Here is a 10,302-nt window from a genome sequence, read left to right as displayed (position 1 = left end):
TTAATATATTCATGACTATGGTCACAAATATATTCTAATTTAATCTTTATTTAAATTCCAATAAAGAATTAAATAATTTTTTGTGCCTTTATAGAATTAAAATAAGATTAAATTTTCATATATTTATGACTATGGCCACGAATATACTTTGATTTAATTTTTATTTTAGATTATAATAAAGTAAAAAAATATATTTAAAATATAATGATTTTTTAAAATGAATTGTATTTTAATAAAGAATAATAATTCTAAGTATTATTCATATTCCGACTATGGCCATAAATACGAACTTTACTTAGTTTTATTTACCCTTTATTAAATGGTGCATGCGTCATTCGTGTTTTCCCATAGTGAAAAAATAAAAGAAAAATAAGTGCAACAATTAATTATGAGAAATTAAAACTAATCTATATGCTCATTCATTCTAAACTAAACATAAAGTAAATTTATCATTAATTGAATTATTACAACCCTTAAATTGAATTATAATAATTAAAAAAAAGGAAACAAAAGGAAAAATCCTGCAAAATGAGCAAACGTGTTAGAAATAAATGCAGGCTTTTATGGATTTCCTTCAATTATTGAAAAATTGAAGAAAATCCAAGTTTTAGCCTTTTATGCCCCAAAACATGAAAAAAAAATCTATAAACATATTAGAAATTGATGAAATTTGAATTGAAGATTCCTAATAACCTTAAAAGTATCTTAGAGTAAAAAAATACAGAAAAAGTTTAGAGAAAAACCCAAATTTGAGTTTTTTTATCCAAATAAAACAAGATATTTCAAAATTAAGATATGTAAATCGACCCTGTCAGAGTATTTTAAATGAATGGAAGCCTAAAACAACTCTGATTGAGTTGAAAATTGATTTCATGGATTCCTAACTCTTCATGGAAGCATCTTTTTTTTTACATATCTTGAAAAGAATTTTAAAACTCTATATATGATTAAAACATTGAGAAATAAAATTTAAAATTAGGAAATTAAGCTTTGATAAACAAGTTTTTGTAATTTTTGAGTTTCAAAGGCTAAACTGATTCAATTTCTCTCAACTTTGTGGGATAAGTTGATTAGTTTAACCATAAAACATTTTCAATTTACAGATCTAAAAAATGATGTCCCATTAGGGAGATCCCATCTGATCAAGTTGAGAAAATTCAACAGGTTTCTGATTTTTTATCCGAATGATAGATGAAAACTTAATAGAAATTTCTGAAAATTGGCATTCATAAACTATACATTCTAAGGAAAAAACTCCTTTTTACATATCTAAATAATTATCTCCCATTAGGTAGATATGAATGCAACAAGTTGGTTTTAAGTCAGAATAATGCCTGAAATTGTAAACAGACAAGGTTCCGACTTAAAATAAAAACGAAATAGAAATATTTTATAGAAATGGATGAAACTTTACACGAGGAAACTAAACATACATATAAATAAAATCCTTTTTACATATTTTAAAAATAATCTCCCATTAGAGAGAAATGACTTTGATAAAATGGATAAAAATCAGAACCATAAAAGTGTCACAGTATAATAGACTTTTGGTTTTTTGCCAAAATAAGATATCAAAACACCATAGAAATTAATGAAAATTATCATAAACAAAATTAGACTCAATTATGGAGATTTTCCTTTTTACAGATTTGAAAGATCATTTCTAGTTAGGGAGAAATCACTCCAACAAGAAGGTCTAATTTCAAGGAAAATCCGAACAAGGCTAAACAGCAGGGTCCAAAATCTCAATTTTTTTGAGGTATAAAACCAACTTAAAATGATCTGATTTTTGGTGTGGATCCCGAAAAATATACTAATAAAAATGTTGTAAAAAAATAAGATCAAAATAAGACCTAATTATATGCAAAATGATGAAGGCAAAAATGGATCAGAATTGAAAATATTATCTCAACACAATTGAATGAAATAGAATCTCAAAATTGAATTGATCCAATGATCAAAATGTGAGATCTATCACTGATGATAATAAAAATGATATAAAACATAAATAAAAGCATATAAAATGAAATCAAGAGCATTGGGGCATAAATTGAATTTGATTTGACCCATAGAATGTAGAATTTGATATATTGAAGATCAAATCATAATTCTAAATGGCTAAAATGAAAATGCACAAAGTAAATAGCAAATTGAATTGATCAAAACATAGAAATAAAAATTTACATGGAATTAAACTAGATTTACAATCCTATTACATACAATTGAAAGAAAATGCAAGAAAGAAGCGGAGAAGGGGGGGGGGCGATTTTTGAGAAATTGAAAAAAATAGAAAGAAGAAGAATAAAAATCAAAAGAAAGGGAAAGAGAGGGCCTACTTTGAGTTTCTTCTTCTTTGCTTTAGCCACCAAGAGATCCAAAAGAGGAGGATGAAGGAAAGAAAGAAGAGAAGAGAAGATAAAGAGAGAATTTCTTTGATTCTCTCAATTTCTCAAACTTCAACTTGTTGAGAAGAGAGACCCCCAATGGGTCTATTTATAGTTTGAGAATGGGGTTGGCTTTTGCAAAACTTTAGATATGGGACTAAAAAATCTCCAGCAAGAGTGGTGCCAAGCCCATGTGGGCATTTTCCTTTTTTTTCAAATGGGCAAAAATGTCACTTTATAAAAAAATTTACACATGGCACCCCTTTTGCAAGTGGGTGCCATGTGTCAATTTTTTTATAAAGTGACATTTTTGCCCATTTGAAAAAAAAGGAAAATGCCCACATGGGCTTGGCACCACTTTTGCTGGAGATTTTTTAGTCCCATTGCAAAAGCCAACCCCATTCTCAAACAAAATCCAAGAAGTGAATATTGAATCTCAGATTTTTAGACATATCAAAGTTCAGAAATTGATTGAATTGAACTTCTGAACGAATCAGAAGGTAGATCCAGACTGAAATAGATCCAAAATGACTTAATTGGATCCTGGATATCTGATGAGATATTCCAGGTTAGATCAATAAATTGGACTCTGGATGTGGATCTCTGAACAAATCAGATGAAAAATCTAGGTTCGGGAAGAAATGAGACACCAGATCTAGCATTGGATCTAATATTTGAATTGAAATAGAGTGGATCTCGGATATTGATAAAATATTCGATGAAGGAATTGATCCAAGTCTGAATTTGGGGTCTGTCTCAGTTCAAAAACTGTTGGAAACAGTGTCCCGGATAATTTTATTTTTTTGGGTCTTCGCTCTGTAGGGGCAAAAACATGGTACTAGACTGATCTAAACTAATTTGAACTGGATTGGATTGGAATGAACTGAACCTGAAGCCAGTTATACTCAGATGAACTAAATTCAGAGCTAAAACACTAGCTCAACCAGTTGGAGTTAGCTCAATTTGGACTGAATTGAGCTCAAACAAGCTAAAATGAGCTCAAATTAGCTAAAACAAGGATCCGGGTGACTTTGAACTGGAACTGAACAGTTTGAACTCCTAGTGAACTTAGGTTAGACTCACTGGGATGGGATCTAATGGATTGGACTGACTCAGGGATAGTTTGGTTAGGATTCAAGCTAATATGAGTTCATTTTGCCTGAAATGAGCTCATTTAGCTGAAATGCTCAGGAATGCTCAAGATTCGCTCATTGTGAGCCTAGAGGAGCTAGAGATGACAAACATTCTAACTTTTCTGAACTTGAGATGAGCTTGATTAAACCTAACTGACGAAAGGTCTAAGGGTGACTTAGGGTAAAATGGTAATTTTATTGACCGAACGAGGTAAAATTGACCTCTAGACTAGAGTGAACCTAAGGGGGGACTTCGTATTGCCCTGCAGAGGACTAGCATCTATGAAATTAGGGTGTCTGGAATGGACTTGAAAAATTTGGGGTATTTACAATCATGCTATCATGTCTGCAGGTCTTTAACTACTGAATTTAAAGTCAGATTACAATTTGAGTCAATCATGTTTTGGCCGCTTGTGCTTTATTGTGAAGAGTATGTTGCCCAAAGATGAGAAATTGCCATAAAATTTCTATCGTGCGAAGGTTATGGTCAACGCTCTAGGTATGGGGTATCAAAAGATATATGCTTGTCCAAATCACTACATGTTGTATTTCAAAGATCAAGAAAATAGCAGATCATGTCTATCATGTGGGCATCCTCGGTTCAAGCCAAAGACAAGGGGTAATGCTAGCATGAGGTCAAAAGAAGTGTCATACAAGTCACTCCACTACTTTCCTCTCGCCCTAGATTACAACGACTGTATATGTCTTTGAGGACGGCTAAACACATGAGATGACATGCAAATAAAGTTTGACATGATGAAAACAAAATTATGCATTTTATTAACGCAGAAGCTTGGAAGCACTTTGACTGTACTCATCAAACCTTCATAATGAAAGTGAGAAATCTTAGTCTCAGTTTATATACAAATGGATTTAATTCATTTGGGGGTAGATCAACCTCATACTCGTGTTGTCCGGTATTTGTCACCCCATACAACCTTCCTCCAAGCTTGTGTATGAAGCGTCAAAATCTTTTCTTGTCTCTATTGATACCTGGTCCGATGTCTCTAGGCCAAAATCTTGATGTATATTTAAGGTCATTGATTGATGAACTGAAAATACTGTGGGATGACAGTATTCTCACGTACGATGCCCACAAAAAACAAAACTTTAATATAAATGCTCTTATTCTATGGATAATTAGTAACTTTCCTGCATATGGTATGTTATCTGGTTGGAGCCCACATGGGAGGTTGACATGTTCGTATCGCATGAAGAATACAAAATCTTTTAGATTGACACATGGAAGAAAGCCGTGTTGGTTTGATTGTCACCATCTATTTCTACCCAGTGACTATCCGTTCCGACGAAAAAGGAATGTGTTTCTAGCAGGCACAACTGAAATAGAAGGTTCACCTACACGGTTGTCTGACATAGAGATTTTAAGACGATTGCAATACTTTCCATATGGACTGACAAATGCCCGTAGTGCGACGTCCTTCCTTGGATTTGGGAAGGATCACAATTAGACAAAGAAATCTATATTTTAAGAACTACCATATTGGCCGACCTTATTGATACAACATAATTTGGATGTGATGCATATGGAGAAAAATGTGTTTGATAATGTGTTCAATACGGTAATAAATGTCAATGAGAAAACAAAGGATAATCTGAAGGCTCGTATGGATTTAAAAGTAATATGTAAAAGACCAAAATTGGAACTCCAAGAGTACAATGGCAAAGTACTGAAACCAAAGGCAAGGTACGTGCTTGGACCAGATCAAGTAAAAAAGGTATGTCAGTGGTTGAGACAATTGAGATTTCTAAATAGATACGTCTAACATTGCTCGGGTTGTTTAGATAGATGAGGGACAATTATATGGGTTGAAGAGTTATGATTGTCATGTCATCATGCAACGGTTGATTCTCCTAGCATTCCATGATATGTTAAACAAACCTATATGAAGGGTATTATCCAAGTTGAGTCGATTTTTTAGAACATTGTGTGCATCGGAAGTTATAGTAACTAAGGTAAAGAATCTCGAGGATTCTGTTGTCACTATTATTAATCAGTTAGAGAAGATATTTCTGCTAGCATTTTTTGACGTTATGGAGCATGTGATCATACACTTGCCATATAAATTTAGGGTTGGTGGTCCAATGCAATATTGGTGGATGTACCCATTTGAAAGGTATATTTTTTTCTCTAATGCTATTGGGAATTTATTGTATTACGAGATGCATATTGTTGAAAAATGCATGTTTGACCTCAAAAAAAATGTTTGAAATAAAGCAAGAGTGGAGGGTTTAATTTGTGAGGCGTACACTTTAGAATGTCAAAATAAATTCATAATGATGCTATCATGCAAATATGTGTTCAAACATTGTAAAAAAAAATTATAGTGATTCAATCATGCATATATGTGTTCCAATGCTGTCAAAATTTTTTTATAGTGACTCAATCATGCACGTTTGTATTCTAAGAATGTCAAAAAAAAATTCATAGTGACTCAATCATGCGGATATGTGTTATAAAGTTGTGAAAAAAAAATCATAGTGATTCAGTCATGTATATATGTGTTCTAATGGTGTCAAATTTTTTTTATAGAGATTCAATCATGCATATATGTGTTGTAAGGCTGTAAAAAAAAAATCATAATTAATCAGTCATGCATATATGTATTCTATGGTTGTCAAATTTTTTTTATAGTGAATCAATCTTGCATAGATGTGTTCTAATGCTGTAAAAAAAAATTCAAAGTGCTTCAATCATGCGTATATATATTCTAACATTGTAAAAAAAAATTCATAGTGATTCAATCATGCTTATATGTGTTGTAAGGCTCTCAAAAAAATTTAATAGTGATTAGATCTTGCAGATATGTTTTCTAAGGCTATCAAAAAAAATTTAGTGATTAAATCATGCAAATATGTATTCTAAGGCCATCAAAAGAATTTCATAGTATTTCAATCATGCATATGTGTGTTCTAATGCTGTCAAAAAAAATTTAGAGTGATTCAATCATGCATATTTGTGTCCTAAGGCTGTGAAAAAAAATCGTAGTGATTCAATCATGCATATATGTGTTCTAAGGTTGTCAAAAAAAATCATAATGATTCAATCATGCAGATTTGTGTTCAAATGTTGTCAAAAAAATTCATAGTGATTCATTCATGCATGTATGTGTTTTAAGGCTGTCAAAAAAAATTAATAGTGATTCAATCATGAATATATATGTTCCAAGGTTGTCAAAAAAATTTCATAACGATTCAATCAAGCAGATATGTTTTTTAACGTTGTCAAAAAAAATTATAGTGATATAATCATGCGTATATGTGATCTAATGCTATCAAGAAAATTTTGTAGTGACTCAATCATGCACATTTGTGTTCTAAGACTGTCAAAAAATTTTCATAGTGATTTAATCATGCATATAGGTGTTCTAATGCTGTCAAAAGAATTTCATAGTGATTCAATCATGCATATATATGTTCTAATGGTGTCAAAAAAAATTTCTAGTGATTCAATCATGTATATATGTGTTCTAAAGCTGCAAAAAAAAATCATAGTGATTCAATCATGCATATGTGTCCTAAGGTTGTCAAAAAAAATTCATAGTGATTAAATAATGCATATATGTGTTCTACAGATGTCAAAACAATTTCCTAGTGATTCAATCATGCATATATGTGTTCTAAGGCTGTCAAAAAAAATTCATAGTGATTCTATAATGCATATATATGTACTAAGGCAGTAAAAAAATATTCATAGTTATTCAATCATATAGATATATGTTCTAACATTGTCAAAAAAAAAATTTAGTGATTCAACCATGCATATATGTGTTCTAAGGCTGTCAAAAAAAATTAATAGTGATTCAATCATGCATATATGTTCTAAGGCTGTCAAAAAAAATTCATAATGGTTCAATCATGCATATAGGTGTTCTAAGTCTGTCAAGAAAATTTCATAGTGATTCAATCATGCAAACATGTGTTCTAAGATTTTCAAAAAAAATTTATAATGATTTAATCATGTATATATCTGTTCTAAAGCTGTCAAAAAATTTTTATAGTGATTCAATCATGCATATATACGTTCTAAGGCTATCAAAAAATTTTGATATTGATTCAATCATGCAGATATGTTTCCTAAGGTTGTCAAAAACAATTCATAATTATTCAATCATGTATATATGTGTTATATTGCTTTCAAAGAAATTCATAGTGACTCAATCATGTGTATATGTGTTCTAAGGCTATAAAAAAAATTATAGTGATTCAATCATGCATATATGTGTTCAACGGCTGTCAAAATTTTTTTTACAGTGATTCAATCATGCTTATATGTGTTCTAAGGCTACCAAAAAAATTACATAGTGATTCAATCATGCAGATATGTGTTCTAAGGTTGTCAAAAAAAAATTATAGTGCTTCAATCACACACACACACATATATATATATATGTGTGTGTGTGTGTGTGTGTGTGTTCTAAAGCTATCAAAAAAATTTTATAGAGACTCAACCATGGATATATGTGTTCTACGGCTATAAAAAAAAATTGATAGTGATTCAATCATGCATATATGTGTTCTAAGGCTGTCAAAATTTTTTTATAGTGATTCAATCAAGCAGATATGGGTTCTAAGGTTGTCAAAAAAAATTTATTGCGACTCAATCATACATATATGTGTTCTAATCTTGTAAAAAAAATCATAGTGATTAAATCAAGCAGATATTTTTTCTAAGATTGTCAAAAAAATTCATAGTAATTCAATAATGTATATATGTGTTCTAATGCTGTCAAATTTTTTTTATAGAGATTCAATCAATCATATATGTGTTTTAAGGCTGTCAAAAAATTTCATAGTGATTCAATCATACATATATGTGTTTTATGGTTGTCAAAAAAAATTCGTAGTGACTCAATCATACAGATATGTATTCTAAGGTTGCCAAAAAAAATTCGTAGTAATTCCATCATGCATATATGTGTTCAAATGCTGTCAAAAAATTTTCACAGTGATTCAATCATGCATATATGTGTTCTAAGGCTGTCAAAAAAAATTCATAGTGACTCAGTCATGCATATAAGTGTTCTAAGGCCATCAAAAAAATTTGATATTCATTCAATACTGGATATGTGTTCTAAGGCTGTCAAAAAATTTCACTGTGATTCAATCATGCATATATTTGTTCTAAGGCTGTCAACATTTTTTTATAGTGATTCAATCATGCATATATGTGTTCTAATGCTGTCAATTTTTTTTAATAGAGATTCAATCATGCATATAAGTGTTCTATGGGTGTCAAAAAAATTTTATAGTGACACAATAATGCATATATTTGTTCTAAGGTTGTCAAAAAAAATCATAGTTATTCAATTATGCATATATGTGTTTTAAGGCTGTCAAAAAAAAATTCAATCATGCATATATGTGTTCTAAAGGTTGGCAAAAAAAATTTATAGTGATTCAATCATACATAAATGTGTTCTAGGGAAATCAAAAAAATTTTAGTCATGCATATACGTGTTCTAAGCCTGTCAAAAAAAAATTAGAGTGATCCAGTCATGCATATATGTGTTCTAAAGCTGTAAAAAAAAAATCATAGTAATTCAATCATGCATATATGTGTTCTAATGCTGTCAAATTTTTTTTATAGAGATTCAATCAATCATATATGTGTTTTAAGGCTGTCAAAAATTTTCATAGTGATTTAATCATACATATATGTGTTTTATGGTTGTCAAAAAAATTTTGTAGTGACTCAATCATACAGATATGTATTCTAAGGTTGCCAAAAAAAATCGTAGTGATTCCATCATGCATATATGTGTTCAAATGCTGTCAAAAAAATTTCACAGTGATTCAGTCATGCATATATGTGTTCTAAGGCTGTCAAAAAAAATTCATAGTGACTCAGTCATGCATATAAGTGTTTTAAGGCCATCAAAAAAATTTGATATTCATTCAATACTGGATATGTGTTCTAAGGCTGTCAAAAAATTTCACTGTGATTCAATCATGCATATATTTGTTTTAAGGCTGTCAACATTTTTTATAGTGATTCAATCATGCATATATGTGTTCTAATGCTGTCAAAAATTTTTAATAGAGATTCAATCATGCATATATGTGTTTTATGGGTGTCAAGAAAATTTCATAGTGACACAATAATGCATATATTTGTTCTAAGGTTGTCAAAAAAAATCATAGTTATTCAATTATGCATATATGTGTTTTAAGGCTGTCAAAAAAAATTCAATCATGCATATATGTGTTCTAAAGGTTGGCAAAAAAAATTTATAGTGATTCAATCATACATAAATGTGTTCTAGGGAAATAAAAAAAAAATTAGTCATGCATATACGTGTTCTAAGCTTGTAAAAAAAAAATTAGAGTGATCCAGTCATGCATATATGTGTTCTAAAGCTGTCAAAAAAAATTCATAGTAATTCAATCATGCATATATGTGTTCTAAGGCTCTCAAAAAAAGTTCAAAGTGATTCAAACATGCATATGTGTGTTTTAAGGCTGTCAAAAAATTTTCAATCATGCATATATGTATTCTAAGGTTGTCAAAAAAAAATCATAGTGATTCAGTCATGCATTAATGTGATCTAAGGCTGTCAAATAAATTTCATAGAGATTCAATCATGCATATATGTGTTCCAATGCTCTCAAGAAATTTTTATAGTGATTCATTAATGCATATAAGTCTTCTAAGGCTGTCAACAAAATTTCATAGTCATTCAATCATGTATATATGTGTTCTAAGGCTATCAAATTTTTTTATATTGATTCAATCATGCTTATATGTGTTCTAATGCTGACAATTA

This window comes from Nuphar pumila, chromosome 5, assembly GCF_984573655.1.
Source record: "Nuphar pumila chromosome 5, dmNupPumi1.hap1.1, whole genome shotgun sequence".
Taxonomy (NCBI): Eukaryota; Viridiplantae; Streptophyta; class Magnoliopsida; order Nymphaeales; family Nymphaeaceae; genus Nuphar; species Nuphar pumila.
Note: the sequence above shows the minus strand (reverse complement) of the source record.